Raw genomic sequence first — 21,380 nt, 5'->3', positions numbered from 1 at the left:
CAAATCGTTGATTAATTTGTAAGACCATGGAGGAACTTTTTTACTTATTTCTTTTATTCCAATATTTTTTTTTTATTCTTTTAGTCTTGGGCTTACTTGTAACTGCGTCAAAGAAAATTTTCAAAATTTTCATTTGATCTTCTGAATTAATTATTCTCTGTTCAGTTTCTAGAAATGGAAATAAAGAGAGTGTTTTTTTTTTCTTTTGATATTGAAGTTCTATCAAATGCATCTATTTGTTCTTCAAATTTTTTCTGATCAGTAGTAAAAAGTATAACATGAATCTTATATATTTAACCTATCTCGATGTAATTTTTTTATGGAAATTTTATATAGGATTGGGGATGAAAAAAAATTTGACTCTTCCATGACAAAGCCCATTAAAAAAAAGATCACGTATTTTAGGCAAACATCTTTTTTTAATTTCATCATTACACATTCTAGTTCTTTTTTCGAGTACATATAGAGAAATGGATCCTCTATTTAGAGCTTCCGTTCAATTTCTAAATTCTTTACTCAAGTTGTTCTTTTTTTAGCGAAATGGGGCAAAAGGAAAGAAAGCCTCCTCCGTCCCTCTGGAGCAACAAGGGGTAGTATAGGAATATTCACCTGTTGTCCATCGACTACGCCTTTTGGCCTGATCTTAGGCCCTGATTCACTTTCCGTGGACGAACCTCGCAGAGGAACCCTTAGGTTTTCAGGGCATTGGATTCTCACCAATGTTTGCGTTACTCAAGCTGACACTTGGCTTCCGCTTCGTCCACCCCTGCTTTTGCAAGTGCTTCCTTCTAAGGCGGAACACTCCCATACCAATGTATTTTTACATCCCACAGCTTCGACATATCGCTTAACCCCTTTCATCTTTAACGCAAGAGTGCTTGATTAGTGAGCTTCCACACTTTTTCAAGGGTGGCTACTTCTAGGGAAACCTTCTGGTTGTCTCTGAACCCCTACATAAGGGTGTTAGAACTGAACTGGAAAACCGAATCGAAATACAAACCGAACCGAATCAAAATTTCGTGCATTTTACGGTTCGGTTCGAATTATTGGAAAAATAGCTTTTTTTTTGCCGGTTTGGGTTTTATTGGTTTGGTTCAGTTCGGTTTATAAGCTGAGCCGAACTGAAAATGCACAACATTTAGATTCGATCATATGGGTATTTCTCTCTCTGCAGATCTTCCCGTCTCCCTCGGTGGGTAATACTTGACATTATTCGCTGAGACGCTGCCGCTGCCGATCACCGACTCGTCATGGAGGATTTGGTTCGTGTCGTACCACCGCCGTCAGAGAGCTCCGGTGGTCGAGCGACCCAATCGCAGTCGCGGGCGAGGTCGAAGGGGGTGAAGCGGCTAGTCTTGGGGAAGCCATCGAGGTCGCCACCTATCTGGAGGAGGGATCTGTCAGGGAGGAACTAATCGGAGGAGCACCAGGTGCCGGTGAGGATGGTTAGGGGGCGGATCCAGTTAGTGGCGAGGTCGACCATTGCAGAGTGGGTGTAGTAGTCTCGCTTGAGGGTGGCATTGTGGGGGACGAACCGGTAATGGCCGTGGGGGAGGCGGAGGTGGGTGGGGCCGATGTTGGTGAGGTCGAGGAGGACAACGTTGTTGAAGCGGGTGACGACGGTGCGCATGGAACCGATGCTGGCGTCCGCCACCAGCAGATCCCGCTTGCCCGGGGGGCCAGCACGCGCGAAGGCGGCAAAATCGATGAGGTTGGTGGTCGTGAAGAGGAGGAGAAACTGCCATTGTTGTGAAGGTGAAGCGAAAGGCCCCATGAGAGAGAGAGAGAGGGCGACAATGAACAGAAGGATCAGGTGGGAGGAAAGAGAGAGAAAGGGCATACATCCAAAAAAGTGAAAAATCCAATAAAATAAAATCATATCATATCAGATAAAATAAAATAAATAAATAAATGAAAACCGAAATTATGAACCGAATCGAACCGATCCGAACCAGATTTCAAGGCGTTATTCGGTTCGAATCATATCGGTTCGAGGCGCTATTCGGTTTGGTTTGGTTTGGATTTCAAGGAAATCTAAATCGAACCAAACCATTGACACCCCTGCCCCTACATCCTTGATTAGTGAGCAGTCATTTAGAGGCCTTAACTAATGATCCGGGTTATTTCCCTCTCGACGACGAAACTTATCCCCCATCGTCTCACCGGCCGACCTTGACCCCTTTATTTGGAGGTCATATATAGTATTTAGAGTTTTCCTCAATTTGGTCAAGCAAGCCCCCAAGCTTAGTTGATCCAGGATTTATGTATCATCTTTCATTTTTTTTTTTTGAGAAATATATCGATCAATTTCGATTCTTTCTTTTTCTATTGATTCTTTTCCAATCGAGATATATCGATTCATGGATCTATGTGTCTATATAGATCCTCTTTCATGGAAAACGAAAATGCGCAAAAGCACTATTTGCCTTTGTCATTCTATGAGTCTCTTCCTTTTTGCGTATGACCTCGCCACTCCCTTTAGCAGTATCCACTAATTTGGAACTTCATTTGAAAGCCATATTTTCGACTTGGACGCTTTTGGGATGCTTGTAATAACCAAAAAATGGCAAGTGCTTTTTAATATAACTTAAACAAAAATTTTATTAAAAAAATCATATTTGAACCAAAACGACGTTGTTTTTAAAACGTCGGCGCCATGTTAAAAAAATAATAATAATAAAGTCACGTCAACATTTTCCGTTAGCCAAATTAGACAGAGCTAACGGAAGGACTTGATTACACCAATTTGATATGATTTAGGACTTAAAACTTTTTGAAAGTTTTAGCCTTTTAGGACTCAATTCCAATTTTGTAACAAGTTTTTGTTGACAACCGATTTTTAGCTCATTTTTTTTTCATATTTTCAAAAATCTCAAAATTAGGATTAGGAATCTTGGCCAAGCCTAGAAATCTATTTCTAAACCAAAAATGATTTTTTTTAGCATTTTCCTGAATTTTTCTTTAATTTCATTTAGTCAAAATGAGTGAGAAAATCAAGAAAAATAGCAAATGGAAATAGAAAATTCCATAAAAATAGTCCTTAGTCTTCTTTTAAATCCAATTTCACTAATACATTATCAATTTTGAAAAATCTCAATCGGGCATGTGTTTTCCCCAAAATTCGGCAAAATCAAACCCGAATTGAACCAAAAATGCAATTAGATCTTTTCTAGTCATTTTTAAGTCATGGTATCTTCACAACAAATGATTTTGGGACCTTGAATTACATAATGGTTGGTCCAATTGAACAATTCAATAAAGAAATCAGAAAACCCCAAAATTCAATTGAAAATTAGGAATTTTGAGCCCAAATTGGGAATCGTGTCCAATTCGAAATTGTCGAACCTTGAGACCATCATTTTTAGGATTAATCAGATGTGGGTAATTCCATTTTGGCACCAATTTTGCCTAATCAGGTCATTAAGGCATCGAATTGAACAAAGACTCAATAACCTGAGTACAAAAAGTTAAAAATCTAGGACATGATTTTGTCAAAAATTGGGGAAAATCACATATTTGGGTTTAGAATGTTATGAGGAATTCAATTTCGGGATTTAATTTTGAAAATTCGATCGAAATCGGGCTTAATTTGAATTTTTAGTCAAAACCAGACTTACCGGGTCGGTCGGGTTGACCCGACCCGACCTGGGTCAGTCATCCCCTTTGCTCAGTTCGCCCATTGCACAATAAACCAAGAAAAACAAATCTTCAAACCCGCAACCTCGACGACTTTATGTGATCAATTTAGCACGTGTAAATCGATTCGGCCAGCTGGAGAATCTCCAGCTCGCACTAGAGAATCGTTACAACCAATTCTAAGTCAGTGGTAGCGATTTTTGAGTGGGAAAATTGATTAAGAAAAGTGAAGAAAAATTGAACAAAATGCATAGAGAGTGTTGGACATTATGCCAGAGAGAGAGAGAAAGTTAGAGAGAGAAAGAGAGATTTCTAGAGAGAGAGGTGTGTAGAGATCTCGTGGGCCGAGCGATCGGCCGGCAAATCGGTGCCGATCGTAGATCTCCACACTTGGAAATCTCGAGTTGAAGCTGATCGACGGCGCCTGAAAATCAAGTTCAGCTGGCGTGTCTAGGCATTCCCCGACGAGGCTGAGACCACGGATTGATAGCTCAAGTGTCAAGGAAGAGTTCCACAATGATTGATTAGCTCGGAAACACCGATTTGATCATATTCAGAGAAGGTAAAAATCGTTTGTTGCCTCAGTTTTTACTGATTTACAGAATGCGTTTTTGGCTTGTTTGTGCATTTTTCTTTACGATTTTGTCATACTAGCTGTAAAACGTGTTCTGATCATTCTTTATGATGTTTGATTGCATTTTGACCGTCGAATATGCATAAAATTGTGTCGGCCACCATTGATGAACCTCGTCGGAGCTCCCAAACCATGCCGGAGTATCTCCCGTGGCCAATGGCCACTCAAGTTAGTGATTCTTGACTTTGATTGATGATTTGGAATGCATGTTGAGCGATAGAAACGGTTAGGCCGATCCGTATGATAGTTCAAAGGTGGAGCAATCATGTTTTAGTCAGTTTTAGGTTAGATATTTTAGATCGATTTTTCGCCGGTCAATAATGGTTCACCGGCGAATCGGAGAGTTGATATTGATAGAGGGTTATGTAGGCTTCAAGAATAACCCAACAAAATCGACCAAAAGTCACTGGAAGGTCGCCGGAGAAGGGCCTGAACAGGCGGCCTTGATAATACTTGAATCAGGAACACACCCACCAGGTGCTCGGCAAAATGCCGAAGAGAGAAACACCGGAAACGGCGCCGTTTTGGCTCTGTTTCTCGCCGGAGAAGACGACCGATGACCAGCGCCGGCAAGACCCGGTTCGGCCAAGCCGAACTGGGTTGAAACTGGACGGTCCGGTTCGCCATTTTGGCGGGAAAATTTAAAAAAAATCTAAAAAAATTCAAAAATTCAAAAAAAATCAAAAAAATTAGAAAAAATTGGAAAAATCAATAAAAAATCATAAAAAGTAGAAAAAAATTCAAAAAAAAATTACGGAAAAATTTTAAAAGTTGGAAAATTTCAAGAAAAATTCAAAAATTTTCAGAAAATCCATAAAAATTCAGAAAATTCAGAAAATACAAATAAAAAATGTGAAAAATTCAAAAAATCTAAAAAAAAATTCGACAATTCGAAAATCCATAAAAAATTTTCAGAAATTCATAAAAATCAATTCTCGGTTAATGAAATTCTCAGAAATGCAATTTCAAAAAAAATAAAAATAAAAATATTCAAAAACTCACAGAATGGTTCAAAAACACTGTGGCTAACCTTGAAAAGTGAAATTTGAATTTTTGAAATTTCCCAAGTGGCATTTTTAAAAAATCTCAAATTGAGGGGTTATAATCCTTAAAAAACCCTAAAAAGACACAAATCATGAAATGAACAAGCCTTTAGGGCTTTATTAGGATTTGGATGTTTTGGTTGGATTTCATTTTTAGAGACAATATAGGATTGTTTGGTTTGATTGACCTTGATTACGCATTTAATTCTTGATTGATTTTCCCTGTAATTAGAATGGATAGGATGAGTGGGTAAGCTTTGGAAACTTGCGTGACACGTTAGACATCGTATCGTTCTTAGGTACCGAAAGAGCATTAGAGATCCCAATTTGGGATCATTAACGTAATCAAGTCCCCGTACTCAGAAACTTTGATTCATAGAATTGTGGTATTTCTCCCATACCCCGATTAGGTTTTTAGTCAACCTACCAATAATGACTAGTGGCGATTCCAAAATCGAAAACTTAGATCAAATAGGAAATTACCATCCACTGTCACGTGATGTATGGTCTGGGAGAGACCCTTACATGGAAATACCTCCTTAGCGTGCAACCCCCGAAAGTCGCAAAAAAAAAAGCGTGGCGCGACAGGCTTGGCGACTCCGCTGGGGAGTTACCTTTTCTAAGTGGACTTAGGCCTAAATAGAACGATACGCTTATGATTTGTGCTCGTAAGGATCCTAGGTGCGTCCCGCTGATAATTGTGTTAAATGTTTTTGCAGATGGGAGGTATAAGGGGTGCAGTCTATGTTAACCTTTGTTTTGCAGGATAGGGTCGGGAATGAATGTGAAATGATTATTTTAGAAGTGATGTTTGATTACTAATTGCTATGCATGCATTTGAATAGCTTAGGCACTACACCATTAGCACACACCACCCGTGGCCCAACCCCGGCAATAATTAGGTTTACCTTTAGGAGGTATATGTTTAGGCGAAACTGTGAGCCGACTGCTCATGGGATCATTTAAATATAATATCGATCACTGAGATGAATAATATTCCTTCACTTTAGGTTGATTGCCTATTGGGATGGAATCCCTTATCCATTAAGGTGGTGACCTCAAGCCTTTAGAATACCTTACCCTTTTAGGCGTCAGAACTTCACTGGTTGCATTCGCTTGTCTTTGTGGTTAGTATACCTAAAACCAAACCGAAATATTTTGGTAAGCAAGTATCGTTCCACTTCCTTCTTTTATAATTTTGCAAACTAGTTGGCACATTTTTCAAAAAAATGCCTAAATAATGATCAATGATTGGTTTAAATGCCCTTTTCATATTAGAATGAATGATTAAGGCGTCATACTCCACTATGACCATTTTTTTTCATCTTTTAGATCAAATATATAGGTCCACGGCATTCAATTGTTTATCCGTTCATTTCGATGTATTCAAAATTGTAAACCATAGTTTATGACTTTATGGTCTAAATGGAGTGTGACGAAATGGGCATCTACACCAAACATTGAATTCATCCCTGATTTCAACTATGTGTTCTTTTAAGGCCTAAATGGATTTAAAGTGACATTTGCATTACTTTTTAAGTATGCAAGTATACTTTCCCTCCATTTTACCTTAAAAGGATATATAATTGAAATGAATGCATTAAAATTAATCGGTAATCCATGGTGAATAATAATCAATTTCGTTTACATGCTTTAGATCGAAATGGGGAAACTAGACATACAAGTCATTCCGATTCCAAGGAAGGAGCTTTTGGCATGGTGGGTAAACATGACAAAAGACAATAAAGCATACATGAAGGAAAGACTCGGGTATTTGTTCAAGCTCATCAACCTGGAGTACCAAGTGAGCTTAATTCAAGCATTATCCCATTTCTGGGAAGTTACCACCGCCACATTTCAATTGGGTGAGCACGAGATGGTACCTACACTAGAAGAATATAAGGCAACCATTGGAATTAATTTCGAGTCAAGAATCGTTGAGCCCCTAATTGGATTACCACCCATGAGTGTTATAATCGAATTCTTAAACTTGAAGACCCCTCAAGTGGAAAAGTTGATCAAGTCAAATACCGGGAGATTTCCTCTATCTTACTTGGTGGCCAATTACTCCAAATTGCCGAAAGAAACTGGAAATACTTCCGCGAGGGTTTTCATTCTTGCCTTCTTCATATTCGTCTTATTCCCCGCATCAAGGACCGGATTAAATCTTCTCGTTGCAGTAATTGCTAGGCAAGCTTGCCTAAAATGGGACTTCTCCAATATGCTCTTGGCGGAGACCATCATTTCATTGAACAAATACCAAAATCAGCAAAAAGGTGTACTTCAAGCCTCAGCTGGGTTACTTTCTGTGTGGTTTATTTCCCATATCCGACCTTGAGAACGTCATATGTGCATTCGAGAGATCGACTCATCTACCAACCCTATCGAGAAATATTTGAAACTCCAAGACGAACTGCCAAAATACTCCTTTCATGAGTAGGCAAACTTCATTAGAGCATCAACTCCCAACCAGTTTCAATGGAGAATTTAATGGCCGAAGATAGCGAAAGCTCAAATTACTTCCCAAGACGGCAATTTGGGCCTTTGCTTGGATTGAGCGGGGGAACCGCTTATTGCACACTAAGAGTCATACGGCAATTCGGAATGATTCAGCAAGTTCCACCTATTTGGTATCCTGAGGAGTTCATATTTGAGATATCACAAAAACCTCTATCGGAAAAGAAAAATAAAGAGTTGCAGATAAGAGTTGATACGATCGTGAATTCCTTGAATAAATCAACCAAGCAAATAGTGCAATGGCCTGAAAATTTGGAAGGAGAAATGAAACTCTTCTTGGCATCCAACGAGTATATAAAATGGTTAAAGGCTAAACGACCAATCGATGTCGAATCATATGTACCCTTGAGTGTTACTACCCATTTCGATGAGCCATATATCCCAGAGTACTTTGTGCCAAGCACGCCAGGTGTAGAGCCGTATGTTCCCGAAGAGGTTGTAATCGACGTGGAAGAATGGGAGACACGAGCCAAGAAATATGAAGAGGCTGAAGCTACCTTAGCTAGCAAGAAGCCCAGACTTGTTTAAGCTAGTGTTCCCTTATTTTGATGTATAGCATTGTAATAGAAATTTTCAAAATTGAAACAATTGCTTAATGAAGTTTCAAAGTACATTTTGCAAAAAGTCACCATGGATTACAATTCTTTGAATTGTATGATTGCTTGAGAAATATATCGATAAGAAGTTATATGCAAGGCTAAGGCTTGCATAAAAGATCTTATCCTTGTTAATCATAAGAAATCATACAATTGAAAGAATGTAGGGTTTCATGATTCTTTCACTATGCTAACAATGGGTCTTTTTGTGAAGAAGGTTGTTTAGCACCGGAAGGTAAAAGACCTCGAACTCGCTTGCAAATAAGAATGGCGGAAGAAGAAAATCGTACTCGACTAGCTGAGGTTGAGAACCAAATGATCCAGATGGCAGAAATGAAGGCTTTTATTCTCACATCTCGAGGATCTTATCCTACTACTCCAAATGTAGGAACTTCAAATGCTACTGAAACACCGATTGAAGACCAAGTCAGAAATCAAGAACCAGTTCGAGAGAACCCTTCAAAGACTACGCCTGAGGTAGTGAATTTGGAAGAAGACGACCCAACCAAGAAAACATCCAAAACAAAAGATGAAGAAGAGGCCAAGAGATTGGCCAAAATTGAAGAATACCTAGCAAGTCAAGGTTATGAACTTCAAAGGTTCGACAAGTTCTCGCCATATGTGAAAGTTATTGTTCCAGAAAATTATAAGGAACTGGAATTCATGAACAAGTATGATGGCACTGGTTATCCCAAAAGCAATTTGAAATATTTTCTCCGTAAGATGGTGAGATATTCAGATAACACGCCACTTCTTATTAGCACATTTCAAGACAGTTTGAGAGGAGTGGCCTTGACATGGTACACTGCCCTCGACATAGAAGACTTCACTGAATGGGACCATTTAGCGGGAGAATTTCTTCGTCAGTACAAGTTTAATATTGAAGTACTCCCAACTAGAGAAGATCTCGTCAAAATCGAGAAATAGAAGAATGAAGGGTTTAGAGCCTATGCTCAGGATGAAAAGCTGTTGCCTCACAAGTAAAGCCTGCCATAAGTGAAGATGAACTCATTGAACTCCTTCTAAAATCATTGCCAATTGAGTACTATGATAAGCTTCATGTATCAGGCTGTCAAACATTCACCATGTTGGTAAAGGTTAGCGAGAGAATTGAATGGGGATTGAAAGAGAAGAAGGCTCAAGAAACAGTAACACGAAGGCCTTACCCAGGAAGAAAAGACAAAGAACCCATTTGAGAAATGGCTATGGTGTCTAGCCCAAATACTCATCAAGCATCATTTCCAAAGCAATCAAATGTCGCTTGGAAAAACCCAAGGCAGTTCGAGCCAAAGAAAAGGCCCGTGAGGCAATACACACCGTTGTCCCGACCTCTGTCGAAATTATTACCAATGCTTCTAGAAAGACATTTGGTGGCCAAAGAGATATCGAGGGACAATCCTACAAGACTTCCTTGGTACGATGAACCAAAAACCTGCACCTATCACATGGGAGAAAAGGGACATGATGTAGATAATTGTCCCACTCTAAAGTACAAGGTTCAATAGCTCATTGACAAGAAGATATTGAACTTCCAAGAGCCCAAGCCAAATGTACATCAAAATCCTCTTCTTGAGCACAATACAGTAAACATGATCAAAGATGAAGAAACAATGATCAAACTTAACGATGAAGATGAATATGAAGTCAAGATTAAAGCTTCTCGATTAGGAGATGCCCACTTTCATTAAGAAGCGCTCTTAAAAGGCGAGATTGTAGACAACTTGGGAGAAAACTCCGGAAGGTATAACTTCCAAGTGAAATATACTCCACCGCCATGGGCATTAAAAAATGAAGTAATTGTGCCTGATGGCTGGGATGGTATGGATGACGAAATCGGTCCCCAGGAGAAAGCTCCATCTAAGAAGAAAATGCTTCAAGATGAAACAGATGAGGATGAAAAGAAGAAAGAAAAAGTCCGACAGGGTGAAAGGCATTTCACCTAGAAATTATCCAGGGAAGGTGAAATCGTAGACTTACTTGGTCAAGACAGCGGTAGATACAATTACCGTGTTAAATATACTCCACCACCATGGGCGTTTAAAAATGAAGACATTGTACCTGATGGATGGGGTGGCATGGACGAGGTCCCGATCAGCCAACTAAATCTCAAAGAGAATGAAGATCGAGATGAGAAAAAGAATAAAAAGACTCGCCAAGGTGATAGGCGATTTGCTCGTAAAGCACAGAGACAAGGTGAAGTTGTTGATTTCCTAGGTCAAGATGGTGGCCGGTATAATTACCGTATCAAATATACACCCCCTCCGTGGGCATTCAAGAACAAAATGATCACACCTGATGGCTGGGGTGGAATAGATGCTAATGAAGCCAATAGAAGCATGGTATCCATGATTCCACAATTTCTAATCAAGCTTGATGAGGTAGCTAAATATAAGGAGGAAGAAAGTCCTGTCGAACCAATCACTATCCAACTTCCCATTAATCAATTAAAGATTGAAGGAGAAGAAACACAGCCTGTGATCATCACTCTCCCTCCAAAAGAAAAGTTTGATACTAGGCGTGTACCTTGAGATTACTCTCCTAAAAAAATTGATGCCATAACCCGATCGGGGAGATGCTATGTCCCGAAAGAAGGTGAGCACAAAAAGAAAGGAGTAACCGAAGAAGATGTCAAACAATTTTTTTCAGTCATGAAGACGAGCGAATTTGAGGTAATTGAACAGCTAAGAAAGATGCCAGCACAGATTTCTCTATTGGATCTCTTCAAGACTTCAGAAAGCCACAAAATGGTGCTTATGAAGCTTCTCAATGAAGTACACGTCCCGGAGACAATTAATGAAGTACAATTGGAAGACTTTGTTGGCACTATTCTTCTGAAAGATCAAATTGCCTTCTCCGATGAAGATTTCCCAATTGACGGGCGTTTCCATAATAAGGTTCTATATATTGCTGTCAAATGTCGGGGTAAAGAGGTATCACGTGTGCTGATCGATAATGGTTCCGCACTTAATTTGTGTCCACTAAGCATACTGCATCGCTTGGCGATTAGCGAAGAGCTCATCAAACCTTCTAAGGTAACTGCGTGCTCGTTTGACGAAATGAAGAAAGACATTATTGGCGATATTGAGCTCGAGGTGAACATAGGCTCTGTGCCTTTCCTAATTGACTTCCAAGTAGTGGATATTCCGAAGACTTTCAACTTGTTACTCGGAAGATCTTGGATTCATATGGCTGGTGCTATTCCTTCAAGTCTCCATCAAAAGGTCAAGTTCGTCATTAATGGCAAGATGATCACCGTACATGAGGAGACGGATTTCACCACTTACAAAGAGAGTGCAATACCGTATGTCGAACCCGAAGTGAAAGAAGAACCAAGCTATCATTCCTTTAAAATGATCTCAATGGTGCAAATCCCTGCCGGTTGCATCATGAAATCCCCAGAATTCTCAACATCATCCATTATGTCTGGAAAGGTGCTATGCCAGCATGGATTTACTTCCGGTAATGGACTTGGATTGAAATCCCAAGGAATCAAGGAACCTATCACTCCGCTTGCCACAAGAATGAAACACGGAGTAGGTTATATTCCAGATAGCTCTAAAGATCATCATGGAGGCTAAGGCTGAGGTCAAAAGAACCATGGAGGCTATGGAAGCCGAGGTGATCGCATCATTAATCCATTCGTATGGAAGGGTGAAGTTAAAGAGCTTCCCTATCATCAGATTCACATCAAATAAACTTTTCGTAGATCTTCCAAGCTACTTCAAGAAGAAGACTTACATGCAGAGGAAGAATCTGTTCTGCCTAGTTTATTCGAAGAGAATACCATCAACGTCATCATAACCAAAGCAGAAGATACTTACGCACTGGAGTAGGAGGATTCTCTTGAACTTTTGCTACCAACATTTTCCATTGCATTTTGTTGATTACAGTTTCAAATTTCTTGTGATTTCATTTGCAATTTTAGTTTAGTTGCAATTTACATTCCTGTTGATATAGATGTAATCACGTCTTTCAATTCAGCAAAAGTGGTCAAATGTTTTGTTAAGGACATATAGAAACGAAACCAAGCCTATGATGAACATTGTCCTCATTCGTGAGGCTTGAGGCTTTGGGTTTCTATATTGCTCCTCATTGCGAAAATGATTTTTAAGAGCAAGGAAATCTGATGATATGAGGACTAACTCTGTTTTTATATTTTTCCAAAATAAATTTCAAAATGAATTTCCAAAAGGTTTTTCATAAGATCACATGCATTATTTTACTTTGTATGCGATTATTAATCATGTTTGTTACATGTTAGGCATGAGCATTCGCATATCCATAATAGGTTCTTATGTGGCCCAAATCTTTCTGAGGAGATCGCTTGCGATATTGAAGAAGATAACGAGGATGAGGAATTGGTTAGAAAGGAATGGATTCATCATGAAAAATCAAAGCCACTCACATTAGAGAAAACGATCATTGTTAATTTGAGAGATAAAGAGAATCCCAAGGAAGTTAAAATTGGAGAAAGTCTTCCTTCAGCGGAAGCAGAAAGAATCATAGATTTGCTTAAAGAATATCAAGATATATTCGCATGGTCTTATGCTGACATGAGTTGAACATGCTTTGCCAATCGATCCAAGTATTCTGCCAAAGAAGCAAAAATTTAGGCGAACGAAGCCGGATTTGGCAAAAAAGATAGAAGAAGAAGTTATGAAATTGCTCAAAATCGGTTTCATTGAAGTGGTACCATATCCAGAATGGGTTGCCAACATAGTACCTGTAATGAAGAAAGATGATCGAGTACGGGTGTGTGTTGATTATCACGATCTAAATAAAGCAAGCCCTAAGGATGATTTCCCACTTCTACATATCGATGTATTAGTGGATAGCACTGCTGGGTTCGAAACATTTTCATTCATGGATGGTTTTTTAGGATATAATCAAATCCTCATGAAGAAAGAGGATAAGGCAAAGACATCTTCATAACACCATGGAGCATATTTTGTTACAAGGTGATGCCTTTCGGTTTGAAAAATGCTGGTGCCACATATCAAAGGGTAATGATAACTTTGTTCCATGACATGATGCATAAAGAAATCGAAGTATATGTGGATGACATGATCGCAAAATCCAAACAAGGAGGGGATCATGTTGAAGTGCTTCACAAGTTGTTCGAAAGACTCAGAAAATACAAGCTGCGACTAAACCCCAACAAGTGTGTATTGGGGCAAAATCTGGCAAACTGCTAGGATTTGTGGTCAGTAGTAGAGGCATCGAAATAGATCCCTCCAAGATCAAGGCAATATACGACTTAAAGACTCCTTCTACGGTAAAAGAAGTGAGAAGCCTATTGAGGTGATTAAACTACATTGCTCGTTTCATCTATCAACTTTCTAAGACTGCTACACCATTCTTCAAATTATTGAAGAAAAATACCAAAGTGAAGTGGGATGCGGAATGTCAACAAACCTTTGACAAGATTAAAGAATATCTTGTATGCCCACCAGTGCTGGTACCAACAATCCCTAGGGTTCCGCTAATCTTATATTTGACGATTCACTATGAGTCGTTAGAAGCGGTGCTTGTACAAAGAAGATCAAATGATGGTAAAGAACATGCCATTTATTACTTGAGCAAAAAGTTCACAACATCATAAATGAATTACCCAGCAGTCGAAAAGACATGCGTTGCGTTGATTTGGGTGTTACACAGATTAAGGCAATACACCCTCCATCATCAAATTTTGCTAGTGACTGAGAATGATCCGATCAAGTACCTTCTTGAGAAATCCTCCTTGGTCGGGAAATTAGCAAAGTGGCAAGTCTTGTTATCTGAATTTGACATCAGAAGTTCATCCCAAAAGTCAGTCAAAGGACGAGCAATAGCGGACATGTTGGCGAAAAATTCGCTGAATATCGCCAATCCTGAAGAACAACTTGGTGATCATATATTAACACTGATCGACAATAAATGGACCATGTATTTTGATGGTGCAACCAACTTATCTGGATCAGGAACTGGGGTAGTACTGATCTCCCTAGAAGGCCAACACTATCCGGTATCTGCGAAACTGGTATTTCCATGCACCAATAACGTCGTTGAATACGAAGCATGTATTCTTAGCTTGCAATTAGCCCTCTCAATGAAAGTAAAGAAGTTGCAAGTATATGGAGATTCTATGCTCATCATATTGCAAACAACTGGTGAATGACAAACTCGAGATGCCAAACTAATTCCTTATCACAGATACTTAGAAGAGATGATAGAAAAATTCGAAGAAGTAACATTCGATTATCTCCCAAGAGCTCAGAATCATTTTACATATGCTCTTGCAACTTTGTCATCCTTACTACAAGTTTAAGATGGTATGGATATAAAACTACTGAGAATTAATATTCTTGAACAACCAGCTTATTGTATGATGGTCCAGGCAAAGTTTGACAACGAACCATGGTTTCATGACATCAAAAGGTATCTTCAATCGGGAGAATTTCCTGAAGAAAGCCAACCAGGTGACAGAAAGTTTATAAGGAAGATAGCTAACAAGTTCTTCCTCAGTGGTTAAACCCTTTACAAGAAATCATTTGATTCAACCCTACTAAGATGTTTGGATGCTACAGAAGCTGAACAAATCACGAAAGAGATTCATGAGGGTGAATGTGGACAGCACATGAATGGACATCTCCTAGCTCGAAAAATTATGAGGTTGGGATATTATTGGATGATAATGGAAACAAATTGCATCCAACATGTGAAATGTTGTCATCAATGTCAAGTTTATGGGGACAGAATTAATGTAACATCCTGAATTCGATCCACTTTCGTAATCAATGAAATAGATGTTTATTTCTCATTTCATTTTAGTAAGTCTCGTCTGGAATGGATCCTTCTCAGGATACTGACCAATACGGAATGGCTAACTAGGAAAACGGTACGTGGACCCAAGAACTCGACCGTGAATCGAGCTCCGATTCCAAGAAACGACGAGGGAATATTTTGTGCCAATGAGGGCCGATCCAAGAGAGTGACGGATTTGATTTGGCCACCGACGTACGATCGGATCGCGGGTGATTCCGCACGACCGAGAGTACGCGTGGCAAACAATCCCGATCTTATTCCGAACGATCGCGACCCTTGGAACTAGCGATAGATTCTCGTGTTCTCTTCGAAATCGAGACCGTCACGACTCGAGTAATCCTAAGTCGATACGCGTAACCCCTAAACAGCCTACCGTTAGTAAGAGATCCTAAAATCGCATTTGAGCGAAATTGATCGTGGAATTGAGTCCGGACTTGAGTGTCGAATTTCATGGACGTGCGTAACTATTTTGCAAGGACAACGTCGTATTTATGTGGCCAACTATATTTGGGATCGGTATAGTCGAAAAATGGAATTTCAGACCGGGAATGGAAAATTACCGATTTGCCCCTAAGCCCTAAGTGTTAATTCCGAATTTTAGAGGTTTTTAATTGATTTTATTCAGCTTAATAGTGCCGAAAATATTGAACATTGATGCCCCCATCACTCTTGTTCAATTCCCTAAGTGCCCCTAGATAATTTGTGTAAGAATGAATCATGGCCCTTGATCTTGATTGGATGTGATCGGCCTTTGAATTGTGGCCCTTAGATCTAGCTTGCCCAACAAGACCAATTGTGAGCCCTTGGATTACACTTGATTGATATGTTGATTTTGGTCTCTCTCTCTCTCTCTTCTCCTCCTCTTCCACGTCGTCGCTACCAACGCCGCTGACTTCCTACTCCTTTCCCGCCGAACACCCTACGCTTGCTAACCTTCACGTGCTGCTTCCCTCCCTGCTGTTTCTGCTGCTGCTGACTTCTGCTTTCTTCTGCATTGCTGACTGCTTCTGCTTCTGGTTGACTGCTGCCCACGCCCTTGCTACTGCTGCCCCCCATAACGTTGATGGCCAGTCCCACCAACTCCACCAGCCATCATCATTGACTCCCCAATGCTACTGATTTTTCCCCCCACGTTGGCTGATAAACCCCCCACCAACTTCACCCTTTTCTTCTTCTTTTCCTATGCTTCGCTGCTTCTGTTTTGCTGCATTTTCCTAGCTGGTTCTTGCTTCTTCTTGCTGCACGCCCGACCAGCAGCTTCGTCCGCCTCCACTAGCCAACCACCTCAGCCATCCGGCAATCGCTCGCCGTCGTCCCGTCCGACCAGCTTACCTCACTACCCGTCCGACCAGCTCACCTCACCACCATCCCGACCGCCTCTTTCTCTCTCTCTCTTCCTCCTCATTTCGGCACCATTACCGCCACAATCATCCCCCTTCGCCACCCAGCTCAGCCGGAGCACCACCATCCGCCGTTCACCGCCGAGCGCCGCCGTGAGGACGCCGGAGCGCCGCCGCTGAACCAACTTGATCCAGCTGCTGTTCGGCCCGTTTCTCTCCTTGTTCAGCCCACTTTTGAAGCTTGAAACCTAGTGAGTGGAAACCCTAACCCTTAATTAGGATTATGTGCACTTTAGACAAGTTTTAGGGGTTAATTAGTGTGGGCTGATTAGGGCTGATTTTGTGGCTGTTTTGATGAATTAGTGTGATGATTTAAATGTGTTTTGGTGGCCTAGAATGGGCTGGTTGATGGCTGTCCAATGTGGACTTAATTTGACCTAATATGTGGATTATTGTGAGTGCAATTTGTGGGCTGAGTAGTGGCTGATTTGTGGTGATTTTAATAGCCTAATCCGATGATTGGAGATGGATTAATGGCCTAGGGTGGACTGATTAAGTGGCTGTCCATTGGGGTTTTAATTGGGCCTTGTACGGCTAATATGTGGTTTGTTCGTGAATTGCCATGTGCAATTGTTATGGCCATGAGTGTGCATATTGAGCATTGGCATAACATGTGCATTATGTGAGTATGCACGATTGGTATGAGCATGTGATCACCTAAATCGCCCTGAGGCGTCGTTTACGCGGGGTTCAGTTAATAATTGGTGAATTGTGTATGTGTGATCACATAAACCCTGAGGCGTCGTTTACGCGAGGTAATGAACCCGTCCTGAGGCGTTTAACGCGGGACGATGCCTTGATTATCGGAAGATGGCCAACCTGAGGCGTCCCACATGCGGGTTGTGTCATGAGCCTGATTCATTTTACACGGGCCAGAGATCGATCGAAAAGTGATAGACCTGATGCGTGTTACGCGGGTCGGACCTGATGCGTTTTACGCGGGTCGGTGAATAAATGGAAAGTTGGCACGTGTGCAAGTGTGTAACGAATTGTGCAAGCATAAGCATGACATTGGCAAGTGTGTGAAGAGTGCATAAACGAGTGCAAACATGTGTGCGGCATGTGACAGTAGCCAATTGACATGTGTATGTGCATTGCTGGGCATAGTATTGTTATTATTATGTGCCTAACCTGCAGGGTCACTATATGCTTGATTTGGTCCTGAGGGCCTAAGTCGTGTGATTGATCAACTGTGTGTTTAGGTGATGCTTGTCCGGGAGGTGCATGTTAGCCTAGATTCGGTTTAGGGGGCCTACTCGCTGAGATTTATTTTCACTGTTGTTTAAATCCCACTTTTCAGACCCCCGACCTTGAGATGGTGGATGCGCCACTCTGTTTTGGGATCCCGTATCGCATAGAGCGATCGGTGACGGTACACCCCGTAGGGAACGGGGAGTCGTATGTTAGGTATTTCAATTTAGTTTGGGTCGACGAGGGCGGACTACATTTTCGGGCCCATCCTTGCCTCGCTTGGTGTTTCCGGGAAGAGTTCAGCATCCATGGACCTCTTAGGACCTTCGACATCCCGTTCGACATATTAGGCCAGCCGGATCCGCAGGCCGCCGATGGAGAGGTCGCGAGCCCCGCTGCCACGCCTGAGGAGGATTCCGGAGACCAGTCAGTCATCGTGGAGATGGATGCCGAGTCCGAGGGAGACGAGCCAATGGACTAGGAGTCCGACATCGAGCCAGAGCCGGAGCCCATGGAGCAGGAGCTATAGCCGGAGGATGATTCCGGGGGAGAGTCAGTGGACGCCGAGTCTGAGCCGGATTCGATGGATTCTGAGCCTGAGTCGTCTGATGACTCGACTGAGTCCTCAGGATCCGACTCGGACTAGTTGCCTTAGGATTTATCCTCGACCAGAGAAGGGTAGGGCCGACACTTTTTGGATAGGTGCCCTTCTTAGGTTTAGTACCCTGATCCCGAGCTACATACTCCTTTTTGATGTTAGTGGCTGTTGACCCATTTTGGTTTATATGTATAGTTCTTTTGCAATGGATATTGTAAATCCATGTTGTTAATGCAAGTATGTATTTATGATGGTTGTTGTTCGATGGCTATCCTTGGTCATGTGTTTTATTGTTCGGGTGATATGTTGCTTCCGCTTGTGCATTGTTCTCTGTTTGGGTTTTGGGTCGGCGACGCGTCGTGGGACGTTGCACTAAATAGACCTCGATTGGGTTGTCGCGCGCTCGTAGGGTTGGGGGCGTGACATCCCCTATTGATTTGGTATCAGAGCAAGGTCAGTTCGATCCAATTAGGTCGAAGCCTGGAGTGATAAGGAGCGATGACCATGGGTAGCTAAATAGGGTGACTTGTGTGCTACATGTACCTCCGGACTATTTGGTTTCTTGCGTGATTGAGTGATTGTTGAAATGACCCGTAAAGTGCAGGTGCGGCAGGACCTTAAGTAAGAACACATATCTCCTTGGCTGAGGCCTTGTACTACTCGTGTTTGACTGCCTGTTGAGTGATTGATTGCTGTTGTGATTCTGTGCCTAGGGCTTTAAACTGGTGTAGTTTGGCCTAGGTCACTAATTCCTGAGTGGAATTATAGCAAGCAGTTGAGTAGTGAGGAAAACCCATAAGGATGAGCAGAGGAATAGGAAATCGAGGGCAATCGAGCACTAGGGGCCGAGGAACAGGTGACCCGAGGATTGATGGGGTCATTCAGGCCATGCAGGAGATCGGAAATGTGGTGGAAAGGCAGGCTCAAGAAAGGACTGCCATCATTGCCCAAGCTGCCGAGGCCGCAGCTGCTGCTGCTGTTAATGGAAACCAGGCCAATCAAGGGCAGGCCCCAGTGGTTGCAAATAGGCTGATGCAGCAACTGGTAGAGCAGTTTCTAAAGTTAAAGCCGCCAAAGTTCGACGGAAAGGGTGACCCCGAGGCCTTGCCACGTTGGGTGGAAGAGCTGGAGAAGGCCTTTGAAGTACTGGGGTGCACCGAGGCTGAGAAGGTGACCCTAGCTGTATATCAGTTGCATGATAATGCTAGTGATTGGTGGAAGGCCACTAGGGGAAGAGTGTTCCCTGAGGGTGTCGCCCAGACTTGGGCAGTGTTTTCTGAGAACTTTTATGGAAAATTCTTCTCTGAGAGTGCTAGGGAAAGGAAACTGGCAGAATTTTTTAGACTCCGCTAAGGCCAGATGACTGTGGATCAGTATGAGGCAGAGTTTGCTAGACTATCTAAGTTTGCGCCAAGGATGGTAGAACATCTTGAGGACAAGGCGCGAAGGTTTCAGGATGAACTAAAAGCCGACATTCGCACTCAGTTGATTCCGGTGAATTTGAGAACTTATGAGGACTTATATGAGAGAGCTCAGGCTATTGAGCGAGATCAGGTGGACAGGGCAGCCGCTTCTAGATCGCGGTTTGCCCCGGTTAAGGACAACCGCCGCTTCAGGAAGAAGCCGATGACGGGAAATAGGCGATTTGTCCCTCCCGTAAGGAAGAACATCGGGAAACCGAACTACCAGCAGAACAGGCTTGGGGCTTGTTTTTAGTGCGGGAGCACGGACCATCAGATCAAACATTGCCCTCAGCTGGGTCCAGCAGGACCACCAATGCGAGCTCAGCCGCCTCGGATCGGGAATCAGATTGGGAATCCCTCGCCGGCTATTCAGGGCAGACCGCCAGCGCAAGGAAGGGTGTATGCGATGGCGCGAAGGGAGGCGGAGGACACGCCAGGCGTGATCACAGGTACGGTCTCTCTATGTGATCATGCTGTGTATGTCTTGTTTGATCCAGGGGCTATCCACTCGTTCATTTCAGAGCAGTTTGTTAGACTGATTGGAATTGAACCGGTTATGCTTAAGGTTATGTTGTGTGTGGCAACCCCATTGAATGATAAAGTGTTAGTCTCGCTAGGGTGTCCTGGCTGTAAGATAGTTATTGGGGGTAAAGAGGAAAAAATAGATTTGGCAGTGCTGACCATGTACGACTTTGATGTTATTATTGGAATGGATTGGTTAGTTAAACAAAAGGCTGTAATGGACTGCAGTAGCAGGGTGATCCAATTCAACCCGATTGGACATCCTAGATTTGAGTTTCAGGGAAACCGAGGAGGAACCTCGTTCCCTTGGATTTCTTCGCTCGAGGTAACCAAGTTGTTGGATGAGGGTTGTGAAGGGTACTTGGTGAATGTGGTTGATCCGACAGTTGCGGAACCAAAGTTGGAAGAGATACCAGTGGTGTGCAATTTCCCCGAAATCTTTCCTCATGAATTGCCGGGTTTGCCACCAGAAAGAGAAGTGGAATTTGTAATCGAGTTGGCCCCAGGAACTGAGCCAATCTCGAAGGCACCGTACCGGATGTCCCTGTCGAAACTAAAAGAATTAAAGGTCCAGATACATGAATTGTTGGACAAGGGATTTATCCGCCCAAGTGCGTATCCATGGGGAGCGCCGGTGCTATTTGTAAGGAAGAAGGATGGAACGTTGAGATTGTGTATCGACTACCGGCAGTTGAACTAGGTAACCATCAAGAATAAGTACCCACTGCCGAGGATTGACGACTTGTTCGATCAGTTGCAAGGAGCCTCAGTGTTTTCTAAGATCGATCTACGGACAGGGTATTATCAGTTAAGAATTCGGAAGGAGGATATTCCTAAGTCGGCATTCAGGACGAGATATGGGCATTATGAGTTTACAGTGATGCCTTTCGGATTAACCAATGCCCTAACTGCCTTTATGGACATAATGAATCGGGTATTTAAGGAGTTTTTGGACCGGTTTGTGATAGTTTTTATC

This window comes from Syzygium oleosum, unplaced genomic scaffold (assembly GCF_021117445.2).
Source record: "Syzygium oleosum isolate NSW1041296 unplaced genomic scaffold, Sole_v2.1 Sole_v2.19, whole genome shotgun sequence".
Classification (NCBI taxonomy): domain Eukaryota; kingdom Viridiplantae; phylum Streptophyta; class Magnoliopsida; order Myrtales; family Myrtaceae; genus Syzygium; species Syzygium oleosum.
This window is presented reverse-complemented; position numbering follows the sequence as displayed.